At 37.3% G+C, this 20,963-nt stretch overlaps 1 protein-coding gene across 1 annotated transcript in view; it reads left to right on the top strand.

The window, feature by feature from the left end:
* Positions 1–20,963, top strand: part of LRMDA (leucine rich melanocyte differentiation associated) — a 692,212-nt gene that overhangs the window by 362,221 nt on the left and 309,028 nt on the right. The window lies entirely within an intron of this gene.

The raw sequence follows: 20,963 nt of genomic DNA, 5'->3' as shown, positions 1-20,963 counted from the left end.
AAAAATTAAATGCTTCGCAGAAACTACCCTTCCTTTAGCTTCCTAGCTACTTTAATCCAGGCTCTTCTTGTCCCTTTTAATAGTTAAAAGAAGTTTTAATTTATTCACATTGTTCTTCTTGCCAAACTTGGAATATAACTTTGCAGCATAGGGCTAATTTCCTCTCCTTTCGTCATTTAGAAGTAGTTGGAAAGCCTAAAAATATAGTATCTCTTTGCAGAGTAGTATGCATTTCCCGTCAGGTGAAGAAGCAATATTTGAATTTATTTAGGATTATTTTTAGTGAAATGCAGCTGTAATGCAGGAACAACTACTTCTTGTACACTATAGGTGCACCATAGTGGATCTAAGCAATGTGATGGCCTGGATGGATGTTTTGCCAGGTCTCTGTTAGCTTAAAAATTTTAAGTGTTTTGGAGCAGGCTGGATTAACGCGAGAATTAAAAGTACAAACTGTGTTAAGATCTGGGTGACTGGGCTTTCTCGTGAGCAGCCTTGCCAAAAAATTGTAGAGCTCCCAGGACTGAAAAGCGCATATTTCATGTTTACTTCTATACTTTATTATTATATATTTGTACCTGCCTTTTCTTTTTGCAAATAATGAGTATGAGGAACATGCAGTGGTTTTTTTCCTGGGCAGTTTAGACCTAACATTTGCAGAAAATAAAGATTCCACAGTTTTGTGACATGGGAAGTTGGCTTTTGGAGGAAGGTTTGTTAGTGATAGGAGGAATAGGTGAAACAGGTTTTATTTATTTATTTATTACACAGTTATTGTATATAAGTACATGGGACTACACATTTGCCCTGTAGTCAGAATACATGGTAAATATGGAGACTACCTGCATTCCTAAATTGTGAATTTTTAAGACTCTCTACATAATAAATATACTTTATGGCATCATTTTTGATGCCTGTGTAATACTAGTCCAAACCTTGTCTACTCTTGTAGCCTTTGTAATTCCTATCCATTTTATAAGTGCTGGATCGATTCACTTTGAGATGGCTTGTTACCTCACATACATCTGTGCCCAACTTTTATTGCTAGTAGCAAGACAGATATATCATGCTTTCTTTGGGAGTAGGATTAGTCATATTTGTTCAAATGAAGTGTGAATTCAGCATTGGTGAAAAGTGCTGGACTGATAACTCTTGAATATGAGTTCTTGGATCTCTGTGGAACAGGAAACAGAATTGCTTTGCTTTAATGGTGTACCTCTGCCCTAACGTTGGATACATCACTGCTAATAATTGGGCAAGTTTACACATCACTGCTAATAATTGGGCAAGTTTAGTCTCCAAGTTGATTTTGAACCTGTCTTCTGCTTTGAATCTGATGACAAACTGCCAGATGAATTTGCTTGAAATGAACCTCCTCACTGGCAGCTGGACCAAGAATACAGAAAATATGTTCACTTTGTCCATCAAATAGTCTTCAGAAACAACTTAGGATTTAGCTTGCTGCAGTTCTCGTACTTCCTGCCTTCCCTTCCAGCTCAATTTTAACTGGATCATATCCCTGAACTGCTTAACCATGGGATTGCTCAAGAGTCAGTGTGTAGCCGAAGGGAGGAGAAGGTGAGGTCAAACACTAGATTCAGATTGGCTTAATTATTGTGACACTTGTAACATTGCAAATTAGTGGTGTAAGCTTGGTTTAAACTAGTAATTTGGGGTGAAAATTTCTAGCATTGAAGTCCTATTATGGCCAAAGGCACCCACCTCAGCTGTGTCATTCTAAAATGAGTTGCAATAACATATATCCAAACAGAGCCCTACAGATTCCTACAGAAAAATTTATTCCTTCGAGCCTTTTCCTTTTATATTGAAACTCATACCATAATGAATTATGAAAAAGCCCCTTGAATTATATTGTATGTGTGACGTGGTTATATTGACCGTATTGCAATAATCTTGCCTGTTGTAGTTCGAATATGTTTTCAAAAGGTTGGGTCCACCTGTGTCTACTTGTTGGCTTCCCCTTGCCCCCCCCCCCCCCTTTTTAAGAATCTCACCCTGAATGAGTTTTGTAAATATTCAGTCTTGACTTCAGCTTGCATTGCAGTGTCATCAATTATGACAGACTGCTGCCTCTTCTCTCCACTCTTCATCTTTTCCCTGTCAAAATGCACCCTTTGGCAGAATATTTTTCAAGGGCTATATGTGAGTCTAAGGGAGTCACTGCCAAGGTATTTTTCATAATTTCAAAAATATTTTTCTTTTCCTCTTGTTTGTAATTACCTCTTGGAAACTTCAAATTGAAATGTTTCTTTACTGTTTTTTCATCACATGCACACTGTACTGAGATGGCAGAGCAGATTTGAAGGTTCTTAATGTATATTTTACCCTTTGGGGTTGGGGGAGAAGGGAAAAGGCTTATGGCATAGTACATATAATATATTCCCCCCTCACCCCTCTACGTCAATAAATACTAAAGATATTATATGAGTACCAAAAACTGGTCTGATATCCCTTTTGTGGAAGGGCTTTTCCTTCCTTCCTCCTATATGTTAAAAGGCCAGCTGCTTATGGTCCTTGCATCCCACAGTAGATGAATAATGAAACCCTAAGGCCACAGCAACTGCTTGCAGTCTGGAAGAGTCACAACTGAATACATTGGGAAGATAAGGACTTTCTTTGCCCCTTTTCTCTGCTGTTCTGATAACTGATTTAGATGCCAAGGTATCTAAAAATCTTGTAAGGTAGCCAAGCAAGTTTTGCTCACCAGGAAGCCTATCAGATATTTTAATTTTGTTTTTTTGATCTCCTTAGTAAATATTGAGATAACTTCATTTGCACAGTCTCTGAAGCATTAAATGCAACACTTGTTTTCCTTCTTTTGCTATAATATGCTGCCAGTGTGTCATTTTATTGTGAGCTTCATGAATATGGATTTTCTTTTCCCTAAAGTTTCTTCTCTGATTTTCTCTTCATGAGACAGTTTTGGCTGTTAATTGAAAAGAAGGTATCTCTGATGAACATGAAAGCAGTTTGTACATGTAAAACCAAGAATAAACAGGAAAATCTCAAATGAATGAAGTGAGATAATAATTTGTGAGCTTATAATTTTGAAGCCAGTCTAATTATTTTGCACATTGGGGTGATACTTCAGCTTTGTCCATGAGAGTGGCTCTGTTAAAGTGAAAGACATTTGCTATAGATTTTACATCTTAGGCACCCCCTTTCCATATAGACCTCTTTGCAGCTGCCTTTTCCCTGAAATAGGTTTGGGTTTTTGTTTGTGTATTTGAGTTTTAATAAAATCCCTTTTCTCACAGAGGTCTGATTTCATAGGGTGAAAGAGCCAAAGACTCTCTAGAGGGTGTGTTGTTACTGTTGGTTTTGCCTTAAAGTCACAGGCTATTTTAGTAATAGGTGAGAATATGGCAGGTTGCTTCTATCAGATTACATTAATATCACCTTCTCTTTAATGATGTAAAATGTTGATCTGGGATATGGAAAGATACATACGTATATATTCACCTCTTTTTCATTAGATTCTATTTTCCTCCATGCTATGGTCCACGCTCCAATTTCTTCTTCTTCAGAATATGTAATTCTGAATTTTATTGGAATCTAAGAATTTAACGTTTGGTAAACATGAAAGCCTGCACCCAAGATACATTATATTGAGCACAGAAATAGCTGTGCTGTTTTTAAAGGCTACTCTGATGGAAGAGGCAGTGTAAATATGTTTTTGCATGGCTTACACAGATGCCCAGGTTTGTCTGAGGGTTCCATATGATCTGTTTTGCTTGTGTGTGCTAAGAGCTCAGGTGTGGTATTATCTTAACTCATGTTGGTTTTGCAGGGATTGCCTGACATTTTAAGGCAATGGTGACCATGCACTAAGAAGGTGAGGAGACTAGAACCATTATGTTTTGTGATTCACAGACTGTTTCAATTTTGCTTTCTTCATTTAGCATTTTGAATCTATAACAAATTATTTGAAAGACTTGTGTTCATGAAAAACCTTTTTTTCAGCTCAGCATTTCCATGGCTGAAAGGCTAATCCAGTCTTCTGCTTCTAGGACTTGGTTATTGTGCATGCATAGAGGAGGAGTATGGCCTGCTGGTTAAAACAGGGAACTACTAGGATACTGAAAAGTGCAATTCCTGGCCCTGCCATATAATTTCCATATGACCTTGGGCAAGATATGTCAGATAAAACTTCCTTCATAGGGGCATAATATAACTGAATTGATGAGATTGTAGTGCTTTTAGATCCTCTTGAGGCAAGTTACACAAAAAGAAATTACTACCATAGTAGAATAGTTGTGAGAGTAAAGTAGAAGAGCTGGCACGATTAGGAGACAATTTATTGACTTTCCTTTTTGGCTATTTAAAAACTTCTCTAACTTATTTCAGGTTAGAAAAGTTGATGCACTGTTGGTTTGTTTCTGTCCTTGATATGCACGTGCAGCTCCCATTAGGGCCAGCAGGAGCCCTGTGCTTGCATCGCGAGAAGAGAATAGACCCCTGTGCGTGTAATGATAAGTTAGATAGCCTCTTGTGGCTCTGTGTATGATTTCTGATCTATTGTGCCGGAGATACTACAGCATGAGAGAGAGCTGCTGTCATTTTCAATAGGAAGTGAGACCTTTAAGAGCTTGAGAACTGTCCTCTTTTTTGAATAGCACTTTTGCTGCATGAAGTGTAATTTATTTTTATCACAGCAGGCATAAAGCTTCCAGGTTTTCATAAAGAAAAATGATCCATATAGTGCCCATGTCGATTGAACGATCATTTGGAAACCTGTAAATTCAAAACACAGCCCTTTCTCAATGCAAAGTATTGTTCCTTTTTGCTGCAGCTTTTAATATTTTTAACCTTGGACTTTCATTAGTACTTCAGACATACTATAAAACAATGTTTTCATCTCAGTAATTATTTTTCCAGCCATCAGTTTGCCTGTAGCAGGGCACATCATTTAATTATAGTAACAAAAACTTCTTCAGACAGGACTTTCTGTGCTTTCAAAATCTTTCAAGGTGGTACTTTCTAAATTTTGTTGTGTTTTTTTTTTTTTTAGTAGCAAATGTGAATTAATCATGACAATTCGGGAAGAAAGGGGAAAGGAGAGGAAAGGGTGGGAGAAGAGGGAAGAGAAAGAAATTGTTTGTATCTTGCCTGGTACACAAACACCCAAAAAGAAAAGAAAACAAAGCAAGACCTATTATTAGTCCTACAACTTGTCAGTTTGATTAGTGAAGAGTTGCCTCTCTCTCTTCTGAGAAAACACTACATCTTTAAATGATGTCCATTCTTAAATGTAGAAACCCCGCATTGTGACTGTTAGTGCATAATTGGACTGTCTTTTAATACAAGCAGAGGCACTTGTTTCTGAATATAAACCCTGCACCTCAACAGGTCAGGGAGATAGTAAAAACCTGTTGTTTGGCTTTGTCTTGGGGAATAATGGAGTCACTAATCTACTTGATCTCTGGGAGTCAGATAAAGAAGAAAGTGAACGACGCATACATTTCAAAGATGGAAGGCACTTGTAAAAGCAATTTCTTTGGAGGGAAAAAGTAGAGCAAAGGCTGTTGGAAACCTTTTAATTAGTACTAATTACCTCAGCAGAAAACGTTGGAGGCTTGAAAGGATTTGTGTCAGCAAGTGAAAGATCAAAGATTGCGGCGCTCGCATTTTAATCTGTTGGCTATAAAAACGAATAAGGGGGTGGTAATGGGGCCCATGAGAATGACAACCCAGGTGGTGGAGGCCTTAATCCCTTCTTTACTGCTAGGGCCTGAGGCCTAGTTCCAATTACATAATAAGATGATTTAATTTTTGCTTTAATTTTAACAAAAATTAAGTTTATTTTTGCCTTCAGTAAGGATGAGACAAGGTTTCCAGAAAAAATTCCTGTCAATTTATTTCCTTTAATGTTTTAAGTCCAAGCCTTTCTTTAGCCATTTTTTTCCTAAGTGGCTGAAGTTGCTCTATAGAAGGCCATGAGGCAGCAAAGGTGCTTTGATGTGGTCACTGGAAATGGGGAGGGGCTGGCAGCGGGCAACTGGTGGCCACTGTGATGGCTCTTGGAAATCCGGTAATGCCATGAGTGAGCATTCTTTCATTTATCTGCTTATTTGTTTTTTGTTTTGTTTTTTTTTTAAACAAATTACCTAATAGTGTCAGTGAGGAATGGTTCATAGGCATGCTTGCTGTGATACTTCACTTCTCAGTTTTCTTTGAAAACACTCCAGTGGGTTCACATGATCATGTGTGAGGTAAATTACATCTTTATTTTTGTGGCTTGAGCAGATTATGTGCCCCTCAGAAATCAAATTGTCATCAAATTCCTCTATGGACAAAAGAGTGAGCATATGGCTTAGGCTGAAGTTAGGCTGATGGCTGCAATATAGACTTCAAATGGGTGAATTTATGTTTGGGAATCTCCAGCCCTTCCACATGGCCAGGCCCAGCCTTTGTGTTGAAGGGAAGGTAGATGCATCTCAAAGTAGCATTGAGTTTACAATTCAACTCATGCAGTCAAGTGTTACCTGTACTCAGTGAAGTGGTAGGGTTTGAGTTTTTTTATTAATTAGAGTTGTACAAAAGGTTATATTATTTATGCTCTGAGCATTCAAGCATGGTAAGTTGTAGCTGCCTGCGTTTTTATTTTTACAGGTAGTGGACTAAAAATCTGGAGGCAGTGGCAACACAAATAATCAGACCTCTATTCTGGGTTACACCTTTAAATTTCATATTCAGTGTTTATTCAGCAGCTAAAAGTTGAGATAAACTTTGAACTACATACTTTATTGAGTTTTATATTTAATATTTATATTAAATATATGTTAAATGTGTATATGACTTAGTTGTTTGACAGTGTATATAATAGCACATCCTCAGCTACTAGCCTATTCGGCCTGTAATTCAGCCTTCAACCTCAGGTTCTTATGGTGTTTGATTTTATTCTGATGTGATAGAAAACAGTGTTGATTTTTAAATAATATTGTTTTGAATGAAGTCTTTTGGTCCCTCAGTAGGCTTTGTATGTATTGGCATGACAGTAAAACATGAAAAAACCCCAGATATCAAAGTTCGGTGTTGTCTTCCTTTTGCTTGCCTTTTTCTAATCTGTGGAATATCTGTTGTCTTTAAGCATGCTGTGGAGAAGCTTGTATTGAATCTCTTTCTTGGCCATGGAAAAACAAGTGAACCGAGAGCTGAGCCTCTTTCCAGGGCAGTGTAGGCAAATAACACTAGCTTGTTTTTTTGAGGTGGCTCTTTGCTGTCAGAGTGCTCCATCATGGGGCACAAGTGGGTGACTGTCCTTGTGAAGCTGCTCAGAAGGACCCGTTTACTCTAACATGGTCCTAGGACTTTTTGTATTGCTGTCTGGTGTGAACAGCATTTGAAAATGTACGGGTACAGGGACCAATTAAGAGTGTATTGATATGATCTGTGTTTTGGTAATTGTTCGTCATCATCTTCTTCCTCATCCCTAGCCTATCAAATCCACAGTTGTGTATCTTTTGAAGGTGGGATTTATGCTGGACTGTACTTTCCCAATTAGATTTTAGACAATCTTACTAATTTTAGGGATTGAAGGAGGAAAAGGGCCCAACACAAAAAAGCCTGCCATAGACCTCTAGTCCATCCTCTTGGACTGTAAGATTGTTACCTGCTATCTTTCCCTGCCAGTGTTTTGTGTAGTTCAATTCTAAATATACTTGCTGTGTAGAAGTGGAGGACACTGACAGGAGAATGCTATCTAGCATTTTTCATGATATGCATAGTCTTTTTTTTTTATTATTTTATGAATTGGAAGAAATGTAGTTGTTGTCTACCAGGTACATTCCTAGGAAACTTTATTTGCTCACATTTCAGAGTGTGATAATCTTGTAATTTCAGAGTCTGAATTCTAGAGTCTTTTTTTGACCAAGTGCTTTTCACAATTAAATACTGTATGTTTCCATTGCTGAGGTAAAGTGTTAATATTACTCATTATTTTGCATAAGATAAGCAATGGGAAAAATAACCAAAATAAAAACCAAAATGAGCATTAAACTGATAACTTTGTTTTGACCATGCATTCGTTGTTTACTTATGTAAACACTTATGTAAACAATTTTAATGCATGTTGCAAGAGGTTAACTGAAATGCCAAACCCCCTAATTTAACTAAACAGATTTAATGAACAGCTTATATTAAAACATTATCAAAAATAAAAAAGATATAAGCACATGCCTATCTCTGAATTTGAACTCACATGTATAAATCTTTGCAGGATTACTATAGGGCCCAGTAACACAAAAAAAAGTTGTACAAACAATTAGTCCTGAGCAGTTATCATGCAACAGTGTTTGACTGAGTGCAGTGTGTGGTAATGATTCCCAAAAGTCATGGGGTGTTTCCTTGCTTTCTGCTCTTTGCAAGGGTGATTTATGAGTTTACAAGTTCCTTCCCAAACTCCATAATTGCCTTGACAGTTCCCCAGATGGACTATATCCAAGTTGGTATAAAACAGTACTCATTGCAGATGGGCCTTCTAATTCATCTTGAGTTAGATACAGGAATTTTTGTTCTTTTTGTCATTATTTAGATTTGTTACCTCTCTAGAAACGCTGTACCATGGCAATTGGTACTACCTTCCCCTCAAACACCAGATACGCCTGAAAGCAAAACAAAATTCTGTTTAGTAAGACTTAACTGAAAGCTTTTAGTTTTAGGAATGGAAATAAGGATGAATACAAAACTCAGTCTTTGCATATATTTAGCTGAATCCATCTTCTCTAGGATTCCTGGAATGGATGCCAGCAGGTACCGCTTTGGGTCCAGGTGTCTCGGCAATGCATCTTCTCAGTCCTGCCATCAGTTCTGATTTAGTGCTGCCAGAAATCAGAAACTTCTGTGATCATGTTTGGAAACTGTTGGTGATTCCCTGTTTTGTATCAGCTGAGTGGCTCCTCCTTGTCCTGGACACAACTATTTCCTCTCTCCCTGGGAGTGTCAAACTGGCCAGTTACATCCCACTCCAGCTGGACTTGTCCTTCTGTATGGGATTCATACCTTCCTGCCAAGTATTATACAAGACACATACTTACATTTCACAAATGATCTCTGGTATGCCGCTAGCTTTCTATAAAGAGATGAAACAGGACATAATGTTAACACTGATGACAGACCCAGTAACACAGTTACTTTGTTTAAACAAGCCCATGAAAAAGTGTTTCCCTCTTACAGCTCTTCTGGTGTTGCAAGCTTCCACTTGGATGATGTACAATTCACTGGAGATTGTGCAGACATAAGTAAAAGAAAAAGTTGTCTCTTGCTTGTGTGTATTTGCATTTTAGAGTAAAGCACATTCATGTGGACGATGTGCTGTTTAGCAGTTAGGTAGTCTCCGTAAAATGATTCTAGCTATTCTTATTTGGCTGAGTCATGCATAGATTTTGTATGCTTTTATCCTAAGTTTTATAGATCTAATAATCTGTTTACTAGCTTTGGGGGCTTAAATGCTAGTTACAGTAATGAAATCTGTTACAAATAATGGTTTTAGTGCAAAAAGAAACATTGAAGAGCAAAGATGAAAATTTGCCTTACACTTGGAGATCATTAAAATATTTTTAAATATACACCAAATGTTAAATTTCTGAAATTGTTACTAAGGCATCTAAGTGATCTGATATTTTTAAGGCACTAATGTCCCAGCTTTTTGTTTTAAGGTCTGTAAGAAATGTTGTTTGCTCAGTCCATTTAAAAATAAAAGCATTCTAATTTCAAAACTACACATGTAGCTTTCTGGTTCAGGCACCTGTGCTAATATAAAGCTTAAACCTGCAAAGCTTGAGTAGTCACCTTTTTGCCATCCTTGAGCATCTTTGGACTGATATGTTACGTTAAACTTTTTTTTTTTTAAAGTATACTGTGAACTTCATGTGTAATAATTGCTTGAGCGTTAACAATGCTGATGAGCAAAATGTTTAGGAAGAGGATATTAGAAGTTTTACTGTGATTAAAATAAATATTCAAGGACAACCTAGATCCTTGCTCCAGAAACATAAGGTTGTAAAATATTCTTGAACAGAATTTTTAAATACATAACAAATTCGGAAGCTTGTGTGAACAATTTTGTTAGTGTAATTGACAAAACTCTCATTTCAATAATCAGAAGCTATGTGATTTTTGAAAGCTTACCCAACAGTGGCTTACATGTTGATTCAGTTACTCATACTTGTTTGAGAAAGTGTGCTGTTAAGTACATCTTATCAAAAAACCTTAGTGCAATGAATTTCATTTTAGTAGTTTATTAAATCTATTTAAATATGCATTAAAATATTTCAGAGACATCAAACTGAGGGATACCATTGAGTGTTTATAAAGAGATGAATGCAGTGGCCGTTAAGTTTTAATTGTCTCTAATCTCTTGCTACCATGGCAATTAAAATAAAAACTTTTTAGAGAAATATTCTATATAATGCATTATTTCCTAGGAATATTCCTAGTCAGCAAATCCATGTAGGTATGAACATATATTTTCTGCTTTTCCGTCATTTTAATAGGTAAGTCGTATGCTTCTAATAATCTTTGTGTTGTTCTTGTGTGCATTTAACAGCATTTAGAAATCTTTCTTAATAAAATTGAAAGCTGAAATATCTTTTAGTCATCATCATCCTCCCCTTCTCAAAAAGTTTCATGAGAAAATTAAAAATTTGAGATTATTCTACTCTATCTTATTTTGCTGTGCAGTTCTAAAATATTCTGATGAGCCTGGATAAGCTGATGTGGTCTTTAGGGAGAGACACATCAAATACAAGCAGACAGCTCCTGTGTCTGGTAACAAAGACCAAGGAGGTCAAAACTATCCCAACAGGCCTGAGCAGGTCAGTCGGAGGCAAATGTTGAAAATAAAATTTGGTGGGGAAGGGAGTAAGATGCCTGGGTCAAGTCCTGTTCAAAAAGTCAGCTTTGTCAAAAGCTTCAGTCACATTCTTACCTACAGGCAACCTCTGCTGATCCCAACTCATTAATCGAACTGGAGAGCCGTCTTGACCCTGGCTCCTTCCCTTTGAAGTGTGGTGTCCTCTGCAGCATGAGGAAATAATTTGCTGCCTGATTCAATGAGCCATCAGTAGAGCCAGCAGACCTAATGACATGTGAGAATATTAACCTCCTACCACGAAGAGCTGTGAATCTTGAGAGGCAGTCTATAATTCACCCAGCACTCCTGAGCCTTCCCTTTCTGTCTTATTCTTGCACTCACTTTCTCACTCACAGCAAGAGAGAGAGGAGAGACCCTCTTGTCATAAAACTTTATTTCTTTCAGTAGTGGGAGCCTTACTGAGCTGCTTGATAATGAGTTACTTTCCTTTTGCAGTTGGATAAAATTTATACTGAAAACTAGACATCCGTCCTGCATATAATCATTTCTGTTTAAAATATGACACAGGCTACATAACTGACATCAAGGGGGTGGTAATCTGAATACTTACCCAAGTAGACTATTTTATGTTGCCTTATTTATTTTTCATCATCAAAGGAAAAAAGTAAAAACAAGGAAACAAACATGCATAACAATGATGTTTTTCTGTATAATGTGTTTTCTAGCTGCCCTCAGTCAAGAGGATCTTTCTGCAATCCCCTTCTCCCACCCCCGCCACCCCCCCCCCGCCCCACCCTCCAAGGGAAAACCAGTTCTGCCTGGCCAAGTACTATGTGTTATATGCACACACAAGGGTGTGTTCTTGCCCTTTGATTGATTCTTAACAAAGAAATAGGTTGTTGGTCTAATACTGCTGCTTTAAAAGTCAGGGTTGTTTTTTCTCTTGTTGACTCCTTTAGCATTTTCAGTCACAGATTCAGGTCTCAATGTCTGGTAAGCTTCAGAAAGTGTTCTGTTATTCATGTGGCTAAATAATGAGAAAGGAAAAGGAAAAATGGCCCTGTGTGTATATGCTACTCACTGTGAAAACGGTGGTGATTACCAGACTTTACACTGTTATATACCCATATACAGTAAAATACTGTAAGAGTTTTGGGTTTTGGGGTTTTTTTTTTGGTTTTTGGGGTTTTTTTTAATGTCTTTTTATAGTGCTGATTGGTGCTGCAAAAGGTCAGAACTTAGAGGTTATGGATACAGATGGGGAACAGTATCCTACACAGCAAATCCCAGATCAAAAGGACTATTGCTGGCAACTTAGTCTTGTCTGTGCTAGAAAGGTTTTGGGTTTTATTGCTATAACTGTACTGGCAAATTTCTCATATTTGGTGGAAACATAGCTTGCAAAAGCAAATGAAAATACACCAAGAGTGAATATTTCTGATGGTAAAAGATGTTTCTCCACTGGGAGTGAAAGTCAGCAATACAGTTGTGCAGCCAAAACCTTCCTGTTGGAAATTGAGCCTGAATTCTGTTGGGTCACAATTAGAGGGTTATTTTGATTCTGAGGACTTGTCGGTAAAACTATTGATGTGTTGTGTGGATCTGGGTACAGACTAAGATACCATGCAGAGGGAATAAAGGAGGTTAGGGAGACAAAGCAGGGTAGGTAGCAGAAGGAAGTAATACATAAATGGCAGTTATATGCTGTGTAAAAAGTACTACAGTGTCTGTGGTATGCCTGTATGCAGATCCCTGCGATTCTAAGTTGTTTTAAAGATATTTTTTAACATTGAGGGATTTGGTGTTATGTCCATTAACAATTCTCTGCTATCATGCTTGAGCAGTCTATTAGTTGTTCTCACCTCTTATAGCTGGTCACAAAGGCCAGTCCCCTTGCCTCTCTCTGCTTCATCTTTTTTATTAAGTTTATTAAAACTAGTCAGATTATACTTTCTTATGGCACAGGCTGTGCTTGGTCCATTCATTATGGTTTCTTATCTTGGCAGGCAATCTGAATTGAACGGCAGCTAGTCCATTATGCACATATGAAGCCCATCACTCCTCCAGCAATGGCCAATTCATCAAACATTTATCTTTTGCCCTCTGAGCAGTGCGTCAATTTGCTTGTCAATCCTCAGCCTCGGTTGTTGTGGAAGATGGGAGAAAAATTACTTTTCTTTTCCTCCTTCTCACTGAAGTCTAGTAGTCAAAATGGGGTTTACTCTACTCACTCTACAGGCTTGTTACTCCCCCCTTCTCTGTGCAAAAAGGGGAGGGGTCAGGTTACTATCTGAATTGCAGAGTGACAGATTGATCCAAGATACAGTAAAGCTTTCATTATGGCACTGCCTTTGCACTTGAATTTGCTCATATTTCCATTATAATACTGTTTTTTAGAGGGTTTATAAATAGGTTCTCAACTTGGCACATGGAGCTGAGAGGAGCTTTTAAGAATAAAGGCATTATAGTGTTTAAAGTTTGGGTATTTTTCTTTTTTTTAATTTTTTTTTTTTTTTTAAAGAGGTAGGTTTATAATTTGTAAACCCTGAGTTGGTTTTTTTTGCTATTTCTAGTCACTAATACTTCCTTGAATTTTTTCAAGTTCAGGAAATGGCAGTATTTGCATTTTTTTTAAAAAATGCCATTTGTTTTATTGGGACTGAATTCTGTGTTAAGATTGGGGAAAAAGACAAATGAAGCAAGAGACGCTCACATCCAAATTTGTCTCTTAACTCCTCTAACCTTGTTATTCTACATTGAATACTTTCAAGAAATTTTAGCAGAAGGATGCTTAAGCCTGCACTTAGGAATACTGTTGAAGTGATGCATCCATTGAACTGCAGGGACTTCCTTCCTAGTGGTGGTTTTTCCAGAATGCCCTTTGATAAAATATGAACAGTCACTTGCTCTCTGCTTGGTAATTTTTAGCTGTGTTTTGCAAACTGTATTTTGTTATAAGATACTTGTTCAATCACTAGATGACTAAGAGCTCATTTTCTGATCAATTTTGTGTTATTTTAAAATATTTTATATGGCTTATGTGAAAACCACCTTGCCACAGACTGTAGTATTACGTTGATTGTCATTTTATTTAAATTTACACAAAATTGCAACAGTAATATCATATAAAATCTTGGCATTTTGAATCCTAAAGATGTAATATAAAAATTTAAGCAAAAAGAAACCTAACATGAAGGATAAAACTTGAGCTGTGTTAATGGGATATCCTCTTCAGTAGAGCGGTATTAAATAAACATAGTGAAACCTCAGACTTTAAGAGGTTCATTAGAAGAGAAATTGAACCCCCACTCCAGTCAGTCTGGTTGCTTCATGGTAGAGTTAGGCCAGGAAAATAAATTTTCTTTTTTTTTTTTTTTTTTGTATGTCTAGAGTCTTGGTAGGAGAGAATGGTGGTTAAATGACTGAATGGTTGACTGTGTTTTTGTGAGCTACTGAAAACTGTAATTGGGATTTGTACTTTATTTCACTAGGTATAGTCAACCCTTATGGGCACAACTGTAATGGTTCATTTTACCTTACTGTTGCAATTTCTTCTAATTTTATTGCAAGACTTTGGACAAATAGGCTATGTTCATCCCTCCCAAATGTATGTACTTCACTAAACCTCACCTGAAGGTCTAATTCACCTTCTGGAAATGCCGATCTTTTGTCACTGGCTGTAAGGAGTTCTGCATAACTGGGATTCTACAGATGGATGAGGTAAATCTGCATTGTTGTTTTTAGATAATTCCGTCATTTGAGGAGCAGTTGCTTAATAGCAAAATCTCTCTCTTCCAAGAAATTCTGCATTTCTGTGTTATAATTGGTAGGAAAGGGTTTGAAATGTTGAAAACTTACCATTTTGAATTCAGAAGGCCTCTTACCTCTTTTTGTCCATCTATTTATTGACTCTACTTTTGTTTGTGTTTTCTTTGAGGTTTGGGGATGGGTGATGGCTTGTAGGGATTGAGTAGTTTGGGCACTTTTTTCTTAAGCAGTGGAATTTGCTGTGTAAGACTCAGAACAAGACTATAAAAAACAGATGAATATTCTGAGTTTTCATGAATCCCCACCATTTTAATGTGCTTACATAACTCTAGTTTATGACTGTTTTGCAAGATGTTTTCATTCCAATCTTTTCTGGTAATAAGGTGTCCCATGTAGTCTTGTATGCTTTCAGCGTGTAAGAAAAGGGGAAAAATGAGGGACAGATAATCATTTTATTGTATGTCTGAAAGTTAAGTATGACATTTATATGAAAAGACTTAGAAACTAGTTGTAGATCCAGTTCATAAAACAGGGTTAATCTCTTCTCATGGAAATATCTTCTTCCCAGGTATTTAATGATTCTGCTCATTCATTTCTTTCCATTTTCTCTTTTGCTGGCCATATTCTCAAGCTTGCCTTAAGTTTTACTCAAAGAGCTGCTTCCAGGTATTTTCTATCTAGCAACAGAAAGCTGGAAACAGATTGACTGGAAGTGATGCAAAATGCTACCTCTAGAGAGCCTGCAAAATACTAACATTCCCTCTGATACTAGACAAAACAAAAAAATTCATGTTTTGGAAACATTGGTAGGCTTGTTCTCCATTGAGCAGAATTTTGTGATTCCTGTTTTATGACTTGTCTGGTCTAACTTGGGGCCTGGCCCACACTACAAATTTTGGAGGTTCTTTACTTTCACTGGGGTGCTTTTTTTTATTTTGTTCTGCTTTGGTCCAGAAGTTGTGTCAGAATTGTCCATTACATCTTCCATTCTGTTTTCTTTTTGATTTATTATCATGCAAAAAATTGGGTATAAACACTGAGTAGGACTCAGAAAAGAAAACGTATTATGCTTGAATGGTGTAGAGGTCATTTTTCGATGCTTTACTTGTCTGCTACAGTTTATCTTCTGTTACTGTCTCTGTGTGCAGGAGATACATAAACCTTTGATTTGCAGTGGTTTTGTGGTTATAATAGTGAGAGCGTGGGTTTTTTTCCTGGAATTTGAACTGAATTCTAGGCACTCTATTTTCTTTAAAATAGATTATTTATTTTTCTGTACTCGCAGGTGAGTGAACCCCCCAAAGCAGGTTTGAGAGTAGAATTCTGACAGAGGCCTCAGCCTGAGGGAGTTTGCACAGAAGATTCACTGAACCCCTTCCACCATCAGAATAGATTTGGAAATGGCTTGGGTTTTCCCCCTTATTTGTATGCTATTTTTCAGACTAAATGGAATTTAAAATTGAACAGGAATCAAAGCAAGTAAACCTGAAATGATGTTTCGTGTTCCCAAGGAATTATGTAAAATCTAAATTTACACATGTGTCTGTCTTATGTTTTTATATATAGCATTTATTTATTACTCTTTGTTTTGTTTTGGTGAGGTTAAGTCAAAAGACTAGAAGTCAGGAGCTCTGGGTTTTATTTCTTGTCTCTTAGAAAATTGCTGGAGGTCACCTTTCGTTAGTCACTTAACCTCTCTCTGCTTTACCACAAAATGGAATTTTAAGCTCAGCAGGTTTTTGAGGAGTAATTCATTAATGTTTAAAAAAAAAAAAAAAAAAAGCTTTGTGCTCCTTGGCTGGCAGGTGCTAGAGAAATAGAAGTTACATTTCTGTTCTTTAAATACTGAAAATATCTAGTACTAGGGTTCTCATGTTGATTCTGCTCTCCTGTAATCTGTTGAAACATAAAAGGCAAGAAAAAAGGTATTTTAAAAAGCTCTTGTTTTGTAACAGCTCTGTCTTTAACTTCTGGTAATGGCTATCTCTTGTCAACAGAGTGCAAATCAATTTCAAGGCTAAAGCCAAACTCTCTCATTTACATATTGTTAACTGCTCTCTCTTTTCCTGTTAAACAGGAGGAAAAAGTCATTAGATATGAGGCAGCTGTCTTATTAATGGAGGGGTGGAGTAAAATGTGAGGAACACTTCTTTTTTCAGCATATACTTCTGAACAGCTTGTTCTTGTGGACAAGGACAACTGCAGAGTACCAAGGTTTGTCCATTACTTGAGAGGCTTCTGCTTTTTTTCATTTATAAAATCTCATGTTTTCATTTTCAAATATTAGCAAAATAAAGAGCTGCTCTTTACTTTCATTGCAACCAAATCCCCATCAGGCCAGAGAGACCATATGAAATAGTGTAGTTGACAATTGCCATGCATAGAGAGAGAAAAAAACCCCTCTGCTATGACATTCCTTTATGATTAAAACTTTGTTACAAACCATGAATGAATTATGGAAAAGAAAGCTGGAAATCATACTGATTAGGCAAAGGACTTGGATAAAATGACATTTCTGAAACCCTTATATTCTAAAGGATTATTTACTGTCTGCTTACAGAACATCTTAAGTCGTTTTGCAGAGGGAGTCAGTTTCCAGTTTAGCGCAGTGTTTTTGTAAGCTAATGAGGGCAAAGCGTGAGCCATAGGCAATGACGCTGTGATATTAGCTGTGACAGGGAGCTTGATCATAATTATCTTAACGAGGATAGGGTTAATTACAGTGGAAACTTAAAGTTTTTTCTGTTTGAATGAGGCGGCGCTGAATACGTTGTGATGTTTTGTCGGTTTGATGTGACTTTGGAAATTGCAATGGAAATCTCTTGGCAAGACTTGCTCACCTCTGGGAGCAGAGTGTGAGCCCTGCAATGAGGTAACTGAGATGGTACCTGTGGGTGAGATAATGGGCAGCTTTCATGTCATTAGAGCAGGGAAAAGCAACCTGCAATACACCTTAGTGATGTTTATTAGCCTTTTGAAACTAGGCAAAACAACTACTTGACACTGCCCTGTCAGTGCTGGTTGTATTGTGGTGGTAAGATTGTGTGTTTGTTTTAACATACCAATATCCGGAGACGTTTTTTTCTGCTGTGAACTATGACAAAACAGTGCAGATTTAATTTTAGACTGATTCTCTCTCTTGGGGGATTTCCTGCTTTTTATACTTGTCTCTTAGGGTGTTTCTGTGCTTCTTGCTATGCTGTGTATATATGCGCACTCCTCTCCTCTTTTGTAATGGGCTCATAGGGAAATACTTGGAGTATATTAATATAACTATTTCACCCTCATTAAAAATAAAAATAAATATATTTTTATATATATTTATATATAAAAATAAAAATTAAAAAGCCAGTATTTTGTAATGATTTCTACCTCAGCTTCTGAAAAATGCTTTCTATATACTAATTCATGATTGCAATCCTTTCTTATCCCCCATCTGCAGATGGGAAATTGAGGCACATAGAAGTTATGGGACTTGCTTAAGTTTGCACCATAAAATCTATTGTGTGGATTGTACTTGAAACTTTTAAATTGTGGAGTACAACTGCTGGGCAGTATTTCCTTATACATTATGATGGTAAAGATTGTTGCCTTGAATTTAGTAGCTAGTACCACTGAATGACAGCAAACACATTTTTTCCTTTTTTGTTTCTTTACCAAATGTCTGACCAGTTTTGGTTTGGTGCCATTTTTTTTTCTTCTGTTTAAGATGAAAAAATAAGAATTCTGTGAATAGCAAAATAACATATGGCTGTAGATTTATGTTAATGACTAAACCCTCTCTCTGTACTGTGGCAACCCCTGCCATCTCCCTGGACTCTGAATTTAGGTGATTAAATCACCAAGTGCACACTGCTCTGATGACAGGAAAACAACAATTAATAAGTAACCCCCTGTGTAACACGGCTTCTTTTTAACTGAGCAGCTAATAACATTACATGGCAAAAATTATCAAAACCAGACAGGTGTAAGGAGATTTACGCACAATTTTCTCTGCCTATCTATGAAGCTAGTACCCTTGTGTTCAGCCCAGGCTTGTGAAAGAAAGCCTGTTTCAATAGGCAACTCCCTCTAGTGTTTCAAGGCCTTTTGTCCCACTTCATGGCTTGTCATTTTGTTTTATGCCTCCCCTGCAGCAGTGTTGGATGTGTGCTTTCTTCTCCTTGCCAGTTGCCAACCATTTGCTGATTCTCATGATAAGAGTATTATATTTGCATAACATAACTCAGGAACAATGTGTATTTTGATGCTGACACTGACCAGAGCCCAAGCAATGTTTTTTTCACAAAGGACCTATTAACATCCCATAAGGCTCTGTGGTGTTGACAAGGAGGTGGCCTTCTCTGAACTCCTTTGGCAAGTCAAAGTCTTACATTGAAATGTGAGGTTTGGAAATAATCCACTATTTATATAATAAAGAGTATTTAAGGGGAATTTGCTAAACTAGGTTTGTCAAATAAACTGAAATGAAAACTCATAATAGCTTGATAAACTCACTGCTACTTCCTCTGGGTTATTTTGCCTTTTAAAGGTACTTGGGGGAAAGCACTGTCTGAAATGTTTGCTGATCTCTCTTCTGATCTTGACTTTGGGAAAACCAAGTCTGTTGCGACCCTCTGCTGAAATAGGTAGCTTAATACAGCATGCTAGCACAGCCCTTAATAGCATACAGTTTCTGTAGGCTGAATCGAGTTTTTCTGAAACAGCTTGTTAAAGGCAAGTGCAAAACCTGCGACTGTTACTGTATAATGTTTATAATAGAGGCTTTTGTTCTTCCAGCTTCAGAAATTGTAGTCTCAATGCATTGTAACAATATAGACATGCTATAGGGTGTAGGCATGGCAAATTTTCTTCAGGTCTGGCTGCCCAGCATCAAAACGGCATTAGTAATAGTTGTACCTCCCTTTAAGAATGCCAACTCAACAGACTTTGAGGACTCTCGAGTCCGTGGACTGAAATACACTGTTTCAGTGCTGTGCAAATGTTACTTGAATATTCATAGTTTAGTGTACAGTACCCAGTGTAAAGGCCATGGACTTGATTTCTTTTGGTTGTTTGAACCCTCTAACTGTGATTTATAAGTGGTCAGTAAGTTTTATCTACCAGAGCAGTTATCTTGTTTTTGTTGGATAGATGAATGTTAATTGTCTGGTTTGAAACACATATACTTTCTAATAATATTTGTACTCTACTCTAGTAGTAGTGCCTGTAGAACTCTCTAACAGGGACCTTGGCTGTATTTTGATCTTTGCCAAAAACTGGGGAGAGGGTGAGGAAATCCCCTCAGTGTAAATGTCATTGAAAATGGAATAAATAGTATAGACTGCATCTCCCTTATTCATCACATTTTATAAAACAGCCAGGAGATACAGTGATGATCTTCCCACTGGTAGGCATAGTAGATCAGCTGTCAAGTCATGCAATCTCAGCATATCTTTAGGTGTCTGGTAGGTGAATGAGCTGTGAATGCGTGTCTGTGCGTATGCTCCATATACCATGTGTCTTAGTTGATTAATGTGTGTGGGTTTTTTCCTGTTGGAATGTGCAAGCGTTAAGAATCAAGTTTTGAACAGATGCCTTAACAAGGTATCAAAGTGTTCTTTTTAGGTTTTTTCCCTGTACTTTGCTATCAGAGGAATGAATACCTTCAGAATCTTGTTTATTTATAAGCCACCATCAGCACTTCCATGTTGTGAAATGCTCCTTTTAAAGCTGCTCTCTGCAGTCTGACCTGTGGTTTGACAGTGGGACAGTAAGTTCACAAAAGAAAGCAAATGCCTTTTCTGTCTGGAGTAATTCTGTGTTTTATTTTGTAGAGAACATTTTATTTTGTTTGCAGGGACTCAAGAAGCAAATTAAGTGGTTAATAAAAAGAAAAAAAATCCTTTCTCCATTTCCTATTATTGCATGTAAGGTAACTGCTAAGAAATGATACTTGAAGTTGTATTTATTATTGTTAGCAGGGTATGATATTTCTTGGCAGAAATGATGGATGACAACTTAAATTTGTGTCCAGGGAATGAAGGTGAACTGTGACAGAGTTATTTATCTTGGGAATGGAGGTTAGGGTCAGGCGAGGCTGGGTGCCTGAAGGCACAAGACATTGACAAATTCATCCTGCAGGCCCCATATCTGAAGCCTTTTGTTTTGGATCCTGGCTACTCACTAAGTGACCCCCATCCTTCATCCTGCCAGCATGTGAAGGATGTCTTGCAGTGCCAGCACTCCCCTTGCCACTAATGCTTGTCATTCACTCTTCTGACAGGCCCAAACCAAAACTATTCCCACTCCTGAAAGGGAAGGTTAAAATATTTATTTCAGCTCATAATGGCCTCCCTGATTTAGTGCAGTATCATTTTTC

Source organism: Accipiter gentilis, chromosome 9 (assembly GCF_929443795.1).
Source record: "Accipiter gentilis chromosome 9, bAccGen1.1, whole genome shotgun sequence".
In the NCBI taxonomy this organism is placed as follows: domain Eukaryota; kingdom Metazoa; phylum Chordata; class Aves; order Accipitriformes; family Accipitridae; genus Astur; species Astur gentilis.
This window is presented reverse-complemented; position numbering and strand designations above follow the sequence as displayed.